General features: G+C 35.8%; 1 non-coding gene across 1 annotated transcript; it reads left to right on the forward strand.

Annotated features, from left to right (window-relative positions):
* Positions 1-538: 538 nt before the first annotated feature.
* LOC116750055 lies at positions 539-641 on the forward strand. The gene has a single exon (XR_004348798.1). It is a non-coding gene; the product is annotated as a U6 spliceosomal RNA (small nuclear RNA).
* Positions 642-17,570: the final 16,929 nt, after the last annotated feature.

Below are 17,570 nucleotides of genomic sequence, written 5' to 3' on the forward strand. Positions count from 1 at the left end.
GGAACTATATCCAATCTCCTGGGATAAACCATAATGGAAATATGAAAAGAACATACATATATTTATATATGTGTATAACTGAGTCACTTTGCTGTACAGCAGAGATTGACACAACATTGTAAATCAACTCTACTTCAATAGGAAAAATAATAAAATAAAGGTATCATTTTGGCTGGAAAAAACCCATCTAGGCAGGTTTACCTTTAAAATCATGTTAAGGCATTCCCACAAATGTATCTCTGACTCTGACAAAAAAAGGATGCAGACAGTAAGCAAAGATGAGCATTCAATACTGGCTAGTGTTTCATGAAGGAAGACTAACTGTGTATTAACAGTTTAGCACCCTCTTTAGGATGTAATATAAAATCCGTACATTCCTTTTTATTTAAATCATAGAATCCAGTTTTTATAAAATAGTGCTAATGCAAGAGCATTTCATAAAACCTCAACTTTTATACTCTGTATGTTCTGTCAGTGGCTAAGAGCACTGATACTCTCAAACACCAGCATCCATACTTGAGATAAAAGATTTTATTTAGTGCTTGCTTCGGCAGCATATATACTAAAATTGGAACGATAGAAGATTAGCATGTCTCCTGTGCAAGGATGACACGCAAATTTGTGAAGCATTCCATATTTGTACAGCCACTATGGAGAACAGTATGGAGGGTCCTTAAAAAACTAAAAATAGAACTACCATACGACCCAGCAATCCCACTACTGAGGAATATACCCCAAGAAAACCATAATTCAAAAGAGTCATGTACCACAATGTTCACTGCAGCTCTATTTACAATAGTCAGGACATGGAAGCAACATAAATGTCCATCGACAGATGAAATGGATAAAGAGGATGTGGCACATATATACAATTGGAATATTACTCGGCCGTAAAAAGAAACGAAACTGAGTTATTTGCAGTGAGGTGGATGGACCTAGAGTCTGTCATACAGAGTGAGTCAGTCAGAAAGAGAAAACAAATACCATATGCTAACACATCTATATGGAAACTAAAAAAAAAATGGTTCTGAAGAACCTAGGGGCAGGACAGGAATAAAGGCACAGACATAGAGAATGGACTTGAGGACACGGGGAGGGGGAAGGGTAAGATGTGACAAAGTGAGAGAGTGGCATGGACATATATACACTACCAATTGTAAAATAGATAGCTAGTGGGAAGCAGCTGCTTAGCACAGGGAGATCAGCTTGGTGCTCTGTGACCACCTAGAGGGGTGGGATAGGGAGGGTGGGAGGCAGATGCAAGAGGGAGGAGATATGAGGATATATGTATATGTACAGCTGATTCACTTTGTTATACAGCAGAAACTAACATACCATTGTAAAGCAATTTTACTCCAGTAAAGATGTTAAAAAATTAAATTAAATTAAATTAAAACATAGATAAACAACAAGGACCTATTCTACAGCACGAGGAACTCTATCCAATATTTTGTAATAACCTGTAAGGGAAAAGAATCTGAAAAACAACATATATATATGTGTATATATATATATATATATATATATATATATATATATGTATATGTATATATATATACAACTGAATCACTTTGCTGTATCTGAAACTAACACAATAGTGTTAATCAACTATACTTCAGTTAAAAAAAAATATTTGTGGAAAAAAATGATTTTATTTAAACCAACAAATTATCATTTTTTACAACAAAAGTGTAACATAAGTGATTTGTGAATTGCAAATTGATCTTCCCCGCTGGGAACCATAACTAGTTTTAGAACTTTGCTAGAACAGGCCACATATAAATATGTGACTATTAAATAATGCCCAGGTCTTGATGACATAATTTATTCTTCTGACACAAGCTGTTTTATTTTCTATCCACCTGTTAAGTGTTCTGTTGTAGTAAACCAAGGAGAATGAATCAAACATGACATAAACTCCAGCTCCTATGGGTAGACTGGGGCAAACCTTGAATAATATGTTTCATTTAAAGCATTGACAAGCAAACATTTCCAAGGTCTGTAAATCACTCCAGTGGCTGCTAATTGAGACTACAAACATTTCACAGGACATGTTATAAGAATTGTTTTTCCTACTTAAGGCTTCTCAAGAGCATATGAGAAAATGCCTCAGTATATTCAGCAGGTGTTCTGAAGACTCCATAAAACAGCTACTAGTATGGAACCTTCTCAGGCCTGGTGCATAATGGTGTGTTGTGTGTGTGTGTGTGTGTGTGTGTAAGAAACAAACAGACATTAAGTGCATATACTGCCAAGTTTGTAGAAGCTACGTTAATCCCTTGCACGTGGACATGCCTGCCAATTTATTAAGCAACGCTTGGTCTTCTTAATCTTATTTTTTTTGCAGTTTGAACTTTGTTTCCCCACATTACAAGTATTATTTTAAAAACAAGAATGCAGGGATGCTTTTAAGCTCTGACCCCACTGCATATCCTCTCTGAGTCTACATACAATCAGAAAGTCGAAAGCATTGTTTTTTTTGATTAAAAAAATATTACTCTCTATTAACTTTCCTGTCAAAGGGAGACATTTAACTCAGAGTACACAGAAAAGCATTATTAGCCATTAGTAAATTATCAACTCTGATCCTGGGATGGTAAACTAATTTTTTTGTGCATGCCTCTAATAAGAGCAGACAAAACAAAATATTTCTGTTTCATCTGTGCTTCTAACATGACTCCATGTGTGCAATTTGATGTGGTCTCATTGCACTGTGGTGAATGTCACCATCTGAAACAGAACTCCAGGAAAGGAATGGCACTTCGAAAGGCAAATACATATGTTGCTTCATTGTGTATTTTTGCCCATGTGAAGTGATTAATAATAATATCCTTCTATCACTCACATTCTACAGTTTACATCCTGCATCCAAGAATGAAAAAAAAAAGTAAAGAATTAAGGAAAAAAATGCATAATGACAGCTTATCATATAAGTAGTTTCTCAACCTTGAGTCCAGTTTGGAATATCCAAGTTGGTCCTGCACTACTAGTTAAAAATTATATTTATTTAAATTGACATATAAAATATATATATATATATTTATCTAAAATGTATATTTATTCATTTTAAAATAACTATATTTTTTGAATTAATAAATTGAATCGATTTTTGCACCAATATATGTGACAAAATACCAGACACCTAACAAAAAATGTAATAAAGACAATACTAGCAGGTTCATCTAAAAAATAATTTAAAAATTAAAGATGTGCCATGAAATGCAAGTAATATACATTAAGCTAAATTTCACTTTAATAATGATTTTACATGCAAAGTATAATTTAATTGCTATAATAATCCATCAAATAAATATCATTAACCATATTTTAACAAATGAGGTAACTATGATCCAGAGAAGTAAAATGATTTGTCAAAGATCGTGTGTGGAAGGGCCAGGACACAAACCCGGGTTAATTTGACAAGAAGTCCCAGACTCTGATTTTGTGATACTGGAATGCCCCGATGAATTTCCTGGGTTAAACTGATTGAATCTGCCATATTATTTGCCATGTCTCATCATAACCCTATCTTATTCCTTGTCCCCAAGACATTAAACAATAAGAATTAGTTTTTATCTGAAATATGGTCAGATTTTCCATAATCTAGATTTTGCCTAGAATTTTAGAAGTATATGTATTTCAGATATGGAAATACCCTGTCAGATGATAGACTGGAGAATGCACTTTGGAAGTTAGAAGGAAAATTTTTCTAGAAGAGAAAATGGGTAAGTTGGCTGGAGTCAGGAAGCCAGAGAATCTGCTTTAGAGGAAGAGGTCCAGGTAACAGGGAGAATTCAGGGCGTGGCAGCAGGTGAAGAATCTGAGAGTCGGTAAAGGGTTGTGTTATCTTCCTGTGGAAGTAATTTGTCTAGATTGTTCCCAGCCCTAGAGATTAAATTCTCTCTGATAAAACCTGAGAGTGATGTGGGATTTCAACCTAAACCCATTCTAGGAATCTTCTCTACAGGTACCTATAGAGAGCAAATAGCAACTAAATTTCTGAAGCTCTTCCAAGCTGATAATAAATCCTTAAATAAGGAGAGCAAATATAATAAAGGATTTAAATGCTCTACATTTTAATAATATTCTTTACTTCAGACTTGTAAGTTTTGTAGGTATTTTAAAAGCCAGTCATTCAATAATTTATTCAAACATTCCTTAGGCATCAAAGCAAGAAAAACAATCAGAAAAGTAGTGCTTCTATACTGCCTGGGGTGAAATCATATTTTAAATGTACATTCCTTTTACAAACTTTATTACCAATACATTTAAAGACTTCATTTTTGGAAAACCAATGCTGTATTATAGCAAGTTAGTATTTAAACCCTTCTGCATAGGATTTACCAGGTCATGTGGGATGAGGTGAAGGATGTTTTATATCCCTGAAATCATCCATACTAATGTACATAATTACATATCTAAGAAAATGTCCATAATAATTTATTTTAAAGGGAAAATACATTTTGTTTCTTTATTAAAATACAAACATAATGAGCTTCTATATTTGGATCATGAGAAATGCTCACATTCCCGCAAATCAGTGTTTTCCAAAGTGTGGTCTAGGACCTATCTATATTAAAATTACCTGGGGTATTACTGCAACTGCAGCTCTTTGAGCTTCATCAGAGACCTACTGAATCAGACTCACTTGAGTGGGAGTCTATTTTTAGGGTCTGTAAGTGATATTTATTTATATTAAATCTTAAGAATCTCTATAAAGATAAGATCCAGATGAAATGTAGTCTATTATCTCTTCCAGTCATTTTTTTCCCAAGGTGAAATTAAAAGAATATGAATCTCAATAGGCAAAAATATTCATGGTGCTGTAAGACTGCTCTTTACCAACTCCTCCCCCTCCCACTGACCTGAATGGCAGTGGTGATTTCAGTAGCTAATGACCTTATTATATATCATGATAGGAGTGGTCTTAGTCTTTTAACTTCTGCACATTTCTGCAACGGTCACTTCTGAGTCACTTCTCTGCCACTATCCAATGCACGGTCCCTGACAATAAGCTTATGTATAATAGCCTTGGCTCATTAGACCCCAAGTGGGACCATGCGTAAGACAAACAAAGATCCAAGGACTGGCAAGTCTGCAAAAATTTGCTCTCTTATTCTCTCCTGGAATTGTAAAGAGGGGAAAGCAATTTACATAGGATTTCAAAAAGCTGTATCATTCTTGAACTTGCACCTCTGTACTATCTCTGATTTTCACATACTTGGACTTTTTAAAGAGGGCACGATGATAAGTCATCCACATATGGTACACACATTTTCTTAAAGAATGTATTTCACTAGCTTAACTCTTTTGACAGAAGGGAAGAACAATCAAATGATATTCATTATTCAGCAATGGTGTGATCTCCAGGAAGGCAGTTATTTAAAAGCTGAATGCAGTTTTGTTCTAATTTTCTGTGACAGAATCAGCTTATAGCACATATGAAGGAACATAGCAACTAGATAGTTCATATACACTAATGACGATGAAATTTAAACCTTTATCTTATAGTGACCCTCCTGAGTATTCTTTAATTTTTTTATATAGTTATTCAACAAACATTTATATAGGGCCTCTTTTATTCCATCTATTAGAGTGAGCACTAAGAAAAAATTCACTGCCTCTTTTGTATGTGAACCCATAACAACAAACTGCTAAACAGACAAAAGATCTTTAATCCAGGTCACAAACTATGTATCTAGTCCACTAGATTATTTAGTCCTCAAGAAGAAATTCGAAATATCATGACAGTATCTTATGTAAAAAGCAGTGAGGGGTCTTTAAATTAATTGTTCATGCAATGACATCTCATTTTATCTATTTTATACAACTCAATTTTTATGGCATCTTTTGATCTATGATTTGGACTGTTAGACACAAATGATAAAATGTGGCTTCTATAAAATTATAAATGATCCAAATGACCATCCAAATGTTATGGCTACACAAACTATAAGAGCAACAAGTTGTTTATCCTTTGGTTGGGCTAAAGAATGAGTAAAAAGTGATGGGGAAACGGTAAGTAAGAGAAGTCAGAGTTTAATTGAGTTCCATTTACACAGAAGGCCCTAGGCACCCAGAGCTGCCTGAGGTTCTACAGATCTCTGTTCAGTTCCATGGGGAGGCTAAGCCTTTTACTCTCTTGTTGCTGTTCTTCCTGATTTCTGGTGGTTTGGCTTCCCCTTGTTTCTACTGCACACCAAGAGTTGAAAAATGGCAATGATAATTTGTAGTACTGGTTCTCTACTGTCTTTCTTCTCCTCTGCCCATTCAATCAGTGACGTTCATTGCTTCAACAGGTTAGTAAATTAGGGGAAAAGGGAGGTATTAGAACAGAAAAATAGAAGAGTCTTTGATCCCTGATGACAACCAAGTACTTGCACCAACTTGCAACACCTAGCTCGAGAATATTTTTATGGTAGAGCTCACTCCTTGTTCAAACTACCTTTATTTAGATCTTCCACAATATGTAGTTGAATCTCATTTTAAATGATATACTTACAAAAACCTTATGAAATTCATATCTCACTGCACCCCTTTCCCTATCTCAAGTTATTATGTCTGGAGAACTCTTATTTATCTCATGGAGCACATGTTCGATGCAATAATTTATAAATCTATTCCAGTGATATTTACGCTTGAATAGTATACACATCCTCAGTCAAAGGAAATGAGCTCTAATGCTATCATATCAGACAGCTAAAAAATAATTAATCCAGTGAAGCACATTGAGGTAAAAAGTCTTGAATTTTTATTACTTAACCATATCTAGTAGCTTTACATGAAAATTATAGCACTATACTGTCAGCATTTTCTGTGTCCAGTCAGGGCAGATACCCTCAATGAAATACACATGAGCTTTTATCTACTGTAGTGTTTGTATAGTTTCTGGAAATCCTAACTCCTTTAAGTAATGTGCATTTGATTTTGTCTCTGAAAATGGTTCTTTTTTTTTTTTTTTTTGCGGTATGCGGGCCTCTCACTGTTGTGGCCTCTCCCGTTGCGGAGCACAGGCTCCGGACGCGCAGGCTCAGCGGCCATGGCTCACGGGCCCAGCGGCTCCGCGGCATGTGGGATCTTTCCTGACCGGGGCACGAACCCGTGTCCCCTGCATCGGCAGGCGTACTCTCAACCACTGCACCACCAGGGAAGCCCTGAAAATGGTTCTTTTTTTCTTATTTATTGAGTTTCCAAAGACCATGTTAAATAAGATAAGGTATCCAAAAGAAGAGAGCATGAAGGTGGGAAATTCTACTATGAACTTTAGTTTGAATGACTTTCTTTCTGTTTTTTATCACCAATGATTTAATTTCTCACCTCTAGGGAAATGCGAGTTAGCAAACTAAAGCAAATTTATCACTTCTGAAAACTGCTGCAAGACCCCCAAGACAGAACGATTACCCCTAAATTGAATTTAAATAAAAGTAATTTGTTTAATCTTGTTTTTTAATTCATTTACCTCTGCACAGAAATCCTCCTGGAGTTTTGAAACTCATCAGTGATTATCCCTGGAGCTGATCCAATAATGTGAGAATAAATACACCATTAACCAATTATACATAATGACTCCAAGACATACCAATAGTGGAACAGTTCAGGTGATTTATAAGGCTCACTTCCAACAGCCTATTCACAATTCACATCTTTTCTAAAAAATGCATTAAAAGTTAAGCAAGATTTTAGATCTGCTTACATTCATCTCCTCAGGATATGAATAAATGAAACTAAGCTATTTATTTAAAAATTTTTGTTTGTCACATATGGAAATCCTTGGGTGCTGGGAATGAAATATTTATTTGAAGCCGGCAGAACATAATTTAGATTTTGGCTTTTGGTGTCTTGATCTGGTCCTGCATGTTGACACAGCATAAAAGCTACTGAATCTTGACTTTCAGATTTATCAAAAATCTGAGAAGCTATGATTTTTTTTCCTTTTCTCTTTCAGGGTAAAGTTTTCTGTTTACTTATTTCTTTCTAAGCTTTACTGAGGTGTGATTGACAAATAAAATTGTATGTATTTAGGCTGAACAACATGATGTTTTGATATATATTATGAAATGGTTACCACAATCAAGCTAATTAACACATCCATCACTTCACGTAGTTATCTTTTGTGTGTGTGGTAAGAACAGCTGTGAACTACTCTCTTAGCATATTTCAAGGATATAGTACATTATAATTAATTATGCTGTACATTAGGTCTCTAGAACTTATTCATCTTCTAACTAAAATATGTACCTTCTGACAGCATCTCCCCTTTTCCTTTACCTCCCGGCCTCTCATAACCACCATTCTACTGAGAAGTTGTTTTTTCAATATTTAACAAAGGAGTTGAACCATGTGCCATATGGATCATAATCAGATCATTATTTGATGTATTATTTGATATAATCACCTTCCTCTAAAAAATAAGAGAATATAAAAATGGGTTGTTTCAGTTTAAAAAACGTTTAAGGATTTCTGGAGACTAGGGAGATATTCCTCCATTTGATGACATTCAATCAATTATACATTATCAACTACTCTCCAGACAGTGTATAAACGAGAATTGAAGAGTAGACTCTAGAATCATGGAGATTTCATTCAAATACTAAGCTCACCAAATTCCAACACTGATGAACTATTGGACTTTGAGTAAGTTCTTTACACTTTCTGAATCTTTAGTTTTTTTATTTGCAAAATGGATATGATCAAAATGGTAGCTTAATGGCAGGATTTTTGAGAGATTTAAAATTAGTAATCCACTCATAGCCTTAACAGATGTCAAACACATGGTCAGCTTTCCACATGTCAATCATTATTATTATATAATAAGGACATACTCACAATTTATTTCTATTTTACCTTTTGTGCTCTACAGATTACTACATGAGAGACTGGGGCATATTCTTTTGCTTCTACCAATACTAATGGACTTATACATTTTACCTCAATAAGCATGGATCATTTAATAACAGCAACAACAATAAATGAATATATCAGGAAAATATAGAAAGTTACTGACATACATTGAGTCAAATGTGTGCTAAGTTCTATAATGGATTATTTTTACGACTCATTTAATTGTGAAACAGCAATATACAAGATTATCTCTGTGTTATACAAAGGATAGTGCTTAAGCAGAGGTTGATAAAATTATCTGAAGCCACAGAGTTAGTAGGTAATACATACCACCTACTCAGGTGTCTCACACTTGTGTTCTTTTCATTGCATTGGGCTGTGCTTCATTGAGCTGGCACAAGAGCAGTGGAAAAAATTTGGGTTGGCCATGTGTGCAGACACTATAAGTATAGATGCCTATCAAATGCCAAGCCATAAAAATATAATTATTAAAATTATTTACTGCATGACAAAATGCAGTCACTTTAAAAAAAAATTCTCCAATCCATGAATCATGCAATGTCCTTTTATTACCACTACAGGGAATGCAGAGAGGACAAATAGACTCACACCATAAGGCTAAAGAGTTGATAAAACAAGTGCTATGTTGAGACAATAGAGATGAAATATAAAACTCCACCAAGATTTCTGACGAAGTACCAGTTGGTTAAAATGTTTCGTTTATATAAGATGAGATTCCTATGTGTTTGTAGATATCCTAGGCTTTTTTAATGTGATCAGAATGACAATTCTGTCGCAAAATAAAAGCATATCTTGTGGAGCTTTATGTTAGTAAAATCAAATATGCTTATCATTAACAAAATGCTAAAAATATTTCTTTGAAAAAGACCTTAAATCACACAAACATATATTGAGCTGTAACAATCAGAAAACCAGACTACAGTGGCTTAAACAATAGTAGTTATTTTGTGTACATACCTAATCTGAGAGTAGGTTTTGCTGGCATTTGTTTGAGCACTTAAGCATGTCATCTTTCTGTCTTTCTACTTTGCCATCCTAATACTGTTGGTCTTTCCCCACTTGCCTCATGGTGATATAAGCATGTAGCAGCTATGGATAAATCACCTATTCTGAAGGAAAGAAGAATGGACAGGTGCAGAAAATTCACCACATGCTTTTATATAAGGGAAGCAACTTTTTTTGAGAACTAAACCTTCCCCATCAGCAGAATTCTGCTTATTTCTCAGAGGCTGGAACTGGGTTAAATACTTATTATAACAAAAAATATACTGGGAAAGTAAATATTCGGCTTTCCAGCCCCTTTTGTGGAGGTGGTAAAAGAAAAGGAGGTTGGAAACGTCTTTTGAGTCGCCAATTAAGAGAAACTGCAACAAAAGTGGACAAAAATCCAGGTCTGCTTTGATTAGGCCAGTGGTTGACAATTTGAGGCTGGGATACACAAGTTGGCATGTGGGTAGAATTTACGATGGTAGAAAATACATCTGTGCATAAGGACTGACCTTGTGGAGATTGGTTCAAGATGGCAGAGTAGAAGGACATGTGCTCACTCCCTCTTGCAAGAGCATCGGAATCACAAACAACTGCTGAACAATCACTGAAAGGAAGACACTGGAACTCACCAAAAAAGATACCCCACATCCAAAGAAGAAGGAGAAGCTGCAGTTAGATGGTAGGAGGGGCACAATCACAATAAAATCAAATCCCATAACTGCTGGGTGGGTGGCTCACAAACTGGAGAACACTTATACCACAGAGGTCCACCCACTGGAGTGAAGGTTCTGAGCCCCACGTCAGGCTTTCAAACCTGGGGGTCTGGCAATGGGAGGGGGAATTGCTAGAGAAACAGACTTTGAAGCCTACCAAGATTTGATTGCAGGACTTCGACAGGACTGGGGGAAACAGAGACTCCACTCTTGGAGGGCATGCTCAAAGTAGTGTGAACATCAGGATCTACAGGAAGGAGCGGTGGTGACCCCATAGGAGACTGAGCCAGACATACCTGCTGGTGTTCGAGGGTCTCCTACAGACACAGGGGTTGGCTGTGGCTCACCGTGGGGACAAGGACACTGGCAGCAGAAGTTCTGGGAAGTACTCCTTGGCGTGAGCCCTCCCAGAGTCTGCCATTGGCCTCACCAAAGAGCCAGGTAGGCTCCAGTGCTGGGATGCCTCAGGCCAAACAACCAACAGGAGGGAATCCAGCTCCACTCATCAGCGGACAAGCAGATTAAAGTTTTACTGAGCTCTGCCCACCACAGCAACACCCAGCTCTACCCACCACCAGCCCCTCCCATTATGAAGCTTGCACAAGCCTCTCAGATAGCCTCATCTACCAGAGGGCAGACAGCAGAAGTAAGAAGAACTACAATTCTGCAGGTGGTGGAAATAAAACCACATTCACAGGAAGATAGACAAAATGAAAAGCCAGAGGACTATGTACCAGATGAAGGAACAAGATAAAACCCCAGAAAAACAACTAAATGAAGTGAAGATAGACAACCTTCCAGAAAAAGAATTCAGAATAATGATAGTGAAGATGATCCAGGACCTCAGAAAAAGAATGGAGGCAAAGATCGAGAAGATGCAAGAAATATTTAAAAATACCTAGAAGAATTAAAGAACAAACACCTAGAAGAATTAAAGAGCAAACAAACAGAGATGAAGAACATAATAGCTGAAATGAAAAATACACTAGAAGGAATCAATAGCAGAATAACCGAGGCAGAAGAATGGACAAGTGACCTGGAAGACAGAATGCTGGAATTCACTGATGCAGAACAAGATAAAGAAAAAAGAATGAAAAGAAATTAAGACAGCCTAAGAGACCTCTGGGACAACATTAAACACAATGACATTCACATTATAGGGGTCCCAGAAGGAAAAGAGAGAGAAAGGACCCAATAAAATATTTGAAGAGATTATAGTCGAAAATTTCCCTAACATGGGAAAGGAAATAGCCATCCCAGACCAGAAAGCACAGAAAGTCCCATGCAGGATAAACCCAAGGAGAAAAATCACCAAGACATAAAGTAATCAAACTGACAAAAATTAAACACAGAGAAAAATTATTGAAAGCAACAAGGGAAAAACGACAAATAACATACAAGGGAACTCCCATAAGGTGAACAGCTGATTTCTCAGCAGAAACTCTACAAGCCAGAAGGGAGTGGCATGATATATTCAAAGTGATGAAAGGGAAAAACCTACAACCAAGATTACTCTACCTGGCAAGGATCTCATTCAGATTCGACAGAGAAATCAAAAGCTTTACAGACAAGCAAAAGCTAAGAGAATTCAGTACCACCAAACCAGCTCTAAAACAAATGCTAAAGGAACTTCTCTAAGTGGGAAACACAAGAGAAGAAAAGGACCTACAAAACCAAACCCAAAACAATTAAGAAAATGGTAATAGGAACATATATATCAATAATTACCTTAAATGTGAATGGATTAAATGCTCCAACCAAAAGAAACAGGCTCACTGAATGGATACAAAAACAAGATCCATATATATGCTGTCTACAAGAGACCCACTTCAAACCTAGGGACACATACAGACTGAAAGTGAGGGGATGGAAAAAGATATTCAATGTAAATGGAAATCAAAAGATAGCTGGAATAGCAATACTCATATCAGATAAAATAGACTTTAAAATAAAGAATGTTACAAGAGACATGGAAGAACACTACATAATGATCAAGGGATCAATCCAAGAAGAACCTATAACAATTATAAATATATATGCACCCAAAATAGGAGCACCTCAATACATAAGGCAACTGCTAACAGCTATAAAAGAGGAAATCAACAGTAACACAATAGTGGGGGACGTTAACACCTCACTTACATGAATGGACAGATCATCCAAACAAAAAATAATAAGGAAACACAAGCTTTAAATGACAAAATAGACCAGATAGATTTAATTGATACTTATAGGACATTCCATTCAAAAACAGCAGATTACACTTTCTTCTCAAATGCACATGGAACATTCTCCAGAATAGATCACATCTTGGGTCACAAATCAAGCCTCAGTAAATTTAAGAAAATTGAAATCATATCAAGCAATGCTATGAGATTAGAAATCAATTACAGGGAAAAAGTAACAAACACATGGAGGCTAAACAATACATTACTAAATAATAAATAGATCACTGAAGAAATCAAAGATGAAATCAAAGAATACCTATAGACAAATTACAATGAAAACACAACTATCCGAAACCTATGGGATGCAGCAAAAGCAGTTCTAAGATGGAAGTTTATAGCAATAAAAGCCTACCTAAAGAAACAAGAAAAATCTCAAATAAACAATCTAACCTTACACCTAAAGGAACTAGAGAAAGAAGAACAAACAAAACCCAAAATTAGTAGAATAAAATAAATCCTAAAGATCAGAGCAGAAATAAATGAAATAGAAATGAAGAAGACAGTAGCAAAGATCAATAAAATGAAAAGCTGGTTCTTTGAGAAGATAAACAAAACTGATAAACTTTTAGCCAGACTCATCAGGTAAAAGAGGGAGAGGACTCAAATCAATAAAATTAGAAATGAAAAAGGAGAAGTTACAATGGACACCATAGAAATACAAAGCATCCTAAGAGACTACTACAAGCAACTCTATGCCAATAAGATGGACAACCTGGAAGAAATGCAGAAATTCTTAGAAAGGTATAACCTTCCAAGACTGAACCAGGAAGAAATAGAAAATATGAACAATCACAAGTAATGAAATTGAAACTGATTAAAAATCTTCCAACAAACAAAATTCCATGACCAGATGGCTTCACAGGTGAATTCTATCAAACATTTAGAGAAGAGCTAACAGCCATCCTTCTGAAACTCTTCCAAAAAATTGCAGAGGAAGGAACACTCCCAAGTTCATTCTATGAGGCCACCATAAGCCTGATACAAAAAATGAGACAAATATACTACAAAAAAAGGAAATTACAGACCAATATCACTGATGAATATAGATGCAAAAATCCTCAACAAAATGCTAGCAAACAGAATACAACAACACATTTAAAGCATCGTTCACCATGATCAAGTGAGATTTATCCCCGGGATGCAAGGACTCTTCAATACACACAAATCAATCAATGAGATACATCATATTAACAAACTGAAGAATGAAAACCATATGATCATCTCAATAAATGTAGAAAAAACTTTTGATAAAATTCAACACCCATTTATGATTAAAACTCTCCAGAGAGTGGGCATAGAGGGAACGTACCTGAACATAATCAAGACCATAGATGACACACCCACACCACTCAATGGTGAAAAACTGAAACCATTTCCTCTAACATCAGGAACAAGACAAGGATGTCCCCTCATGCCACTATTATTCCACATAGTTGTGGAAGGCCTAGCCACAGTAATCAGAGAAGAAAAAGAAATGAAAGGAATACAAATTGGAAAACAAGAAGTAAAACTGTCATTGTTTGCAGATGCCATGATACGATGCATAGAGAATCCTAAAGATCCCACCAGAAAACTACTAGAGCTAATCAATGAATTTGGTAAAGTTGCAGGATACAAAATTAATGCACAGAAATCTCTTACATTCCTATACACTAACAACAAAAGATCAGAAAGAGAAATTAAGAAAACAATCCCATTCACCATTGCAACAAAAAAATAAAATACCTAAGGATAAACCTACCTAAGGAGGTAAAAGACCTATACTCAGAAAACTATAAGACACTGATGAAAGAAATCAAAGATGACACAAACAGATGGAGACATATACCATGTTCTTGGATTGGAAGAATCAGTATTGTGAAAATGACTGTACTACCCAAAGATTCAATGCAATCCCTATCAAATTACCAGTGGCATTTTTTAAAGAATTAGAACAAAAAATCTTAAAATTTGTATGGAGACACAAAAGACCCCGAATAGCCAAAGCAGTCTTGAAAAAATGAAAGCTGGAGGAATCAGACTCCCTGACTTCAGACTATACTACAAAGCTACAGTAATCAAGACAATATGGTACTGGCACAAAAACAGAAAGATTGATCAATGGAATAGGATAGAAAGCCCAGAGGTGAACCCACGCATCTATGGTCAACTAATCTATGACAAAGGAGGCAAGGATATACAATGGAGAAAAGACAGCCTCTTCAATAAGTGGTGCTGGGAAAACTGGACAGCTATATGTAAAAGAATGAAATTAGAACACTCCCTAACACTATACACAAAAATAAACTCAAAATGGATTAAGACCTAAATGTAAGACCAGACACTATAAAACTCTTAGAGGAAAACATAGGAAGAACATGCTTTGACATAAAGCACAGCAAGATCTTTTTTGATCCACCTCCTAGAGTAATGGAAATAAAAATGAAGATAAACAAATGGGACCTAATGAAACATCAAAGCTTTTGCAATGCAAAGGAAACTACAAACATGATGAAAAGACAACCCTCAGAGTGCGAGAAAATATTTGCAAATGAATCAACTGACAAAGGATTAATCTCCAAAATATATAAACAACTCAAGCAGCTCAATATGAAAAAAACAAACAACCCAATCAAAAAATGGGCAGAAGACCTAAATAGACATTTCCCTGAAGAAGACATACAGATGGCCAAGAGGCTCATGAAAAGCTGCTCAACATCACTAATCATTAGAGAAATGCAAACCAAAACTACAATGAGATATCACCTCACACCAGTTCGAATGTGCATCATCAGAAAAATCTACAAACAACAAATGCTGGAGAGTGTGTAGAGAAAAAGGGAGCCCTCTTGCACTGTTAGTGGGAATGTAAATTGATACAGTCACTATGGAGAATAGTATGGAGGTTCCTTAGAAAACTAAAAATAGAATTACCATATGACTCAGCCATCCCACTACTGGGCATATACCCAGAGAAAACCATAATTCAAAAGGACACATGCACCCCAATGTTCATTGTAGCACTATTTACAATAGCCAGGTCAATGTAAGCAACCTAAATGCTCATCGACAGACAAATGGATAAAGAAGAACTGGTACATATATACAATGGAATATTACTCAGCCACAAAAAGGAATGAAATTGGGTCATTTGTAGAGATGTGGATGGATCTAGAGACTGTCATACAGAGTGAAGTAAGTCAAAGAGAAAAACAAATATCGTATATTAACATATATATGTGGAATCTAGGAAAATGGTACAGATGAACCATTTTGCAGGGCAGAAATAGAGACACAGATGTAGAGAACAAACATATGGACACCAAGCGGGGAAGGTGGAAGGCGGGTGGTGGCGGTGGGATGAATTGGGAGATTGGGATTGACATATATACACAAATATGTATAAAATATATAACAAATAACCTGCTGTATAAAAAATAAATTAAATTAAAAAACAAACAAAAAGGACTGACCTGTGCTAAATTGAGACGTACATGCTGTCTCTTTTTGACACCCTCATCTCTTCTGTGTTTTCATTATCTGACTATTCATGGTCTATCTTTCCCAGAAACCGTTAGCTTATGCACTTCCACTCATACTTTCCCTTTTAAGCCCCTTAATCACTGGGCCAAGTACAACACAAAAAAGGAGGGGCCGTTAGCAACCCTTCCCCTTTTACAATCTATTTCTGATCTTTGGGACTTGACTTTTTCAATTCTATGGCTCTAAGAAGTCATTTAGAAAATTATTATTGATGCTCATCATAGCTTTAGAGAGCTAGTAGGTTAGCTAAGCAATGTAAAAGTTTATTGGTTCTCTATATCTGGAAAGCACTGCCATGAAAACATACTGATTCAAGGTTGCAATCAATTCACAAGGAATTTTTATATTTAGACTGGAACATGAAGAGAATATAGCTCCTTTGTCACTGTAATTCTCTTTACTTTGCATATTTTACAATGATTATAACAGCTTTCTCAGTGACTTCAACAGTAGGTATAGATATAGGAAAAGATTTGGAAGGAATTTTTGTAAACATTTATGAAATCATTGTAAAGATTTATGTGATTATGAACACACTGAATATTTTCTCATGTTGTCTGATGGTCATTGTTACATATGTCTTTTCAAGAAATTGTATTAATTGACTCACTGCCATGACTGTGGATGTGATCTCTATCCAGGAAAGAGGATAGAATGTTTAAGAAAACAGACTGATTCATCTTGGCTGTCAAAACAAGAGATCATGGAATTAATGATGCTAATCTTTTTATTAACATGAACACTCTCATGTGGAACGAGTTTGCTCTAGAGGTCAGTGCATTATGCTGAAACTTCTTCATTCCTCAGACTCATGTTTTGCCTCTTCCCTGTATCTACCCAGGGAATAAAAGAATGAGAGCAAATACTATCTGGAATTCCTCCTTTGTTATGCAGCCCATCAAACTTGATTAAATGGAGTACAAGATTAGACAATATAGGCCATGGGAAAGGCACAACTTAAAGGTAATATGGGCTCCCCTTGTTGTACTAGAAACACTATAGCAGCATTTATTAAGACACCGTTTGTTAATCCATTAAGAACCAGCAAGTTTTCTTTTCTCCCTCTTTCTTTCATCTCCTATGTGCTCTGTAAGTTAAGACCATTAAGGAGGTCTGAAATTATAGCATACTGAATTCCATATATATATATTTTTTTATTTCCTTCTTTTCCCTCCCTCCCATCACACCCCTCTTTCTTTGTAAATTTTAAAATTCTTCCTTCATGGGGAAAATCATTTTAACAGACAAATTCCAA

Source organism: Phocoena sinus, chromosome 2 (assembly GCF_008692025.1).
Source record: "Phocoena sinus isolate mPhoSin1 chromosome 2, mPhoSin1.pri, whole genome shotgun sequence".
Taxonomy (NCBI): domain Eukaryota; kingdom Metazoa; phylum Chordata; class Mammalia; order Artiodactyla; family Phocoenidae; genus Phocoena; species Phocoena sinus.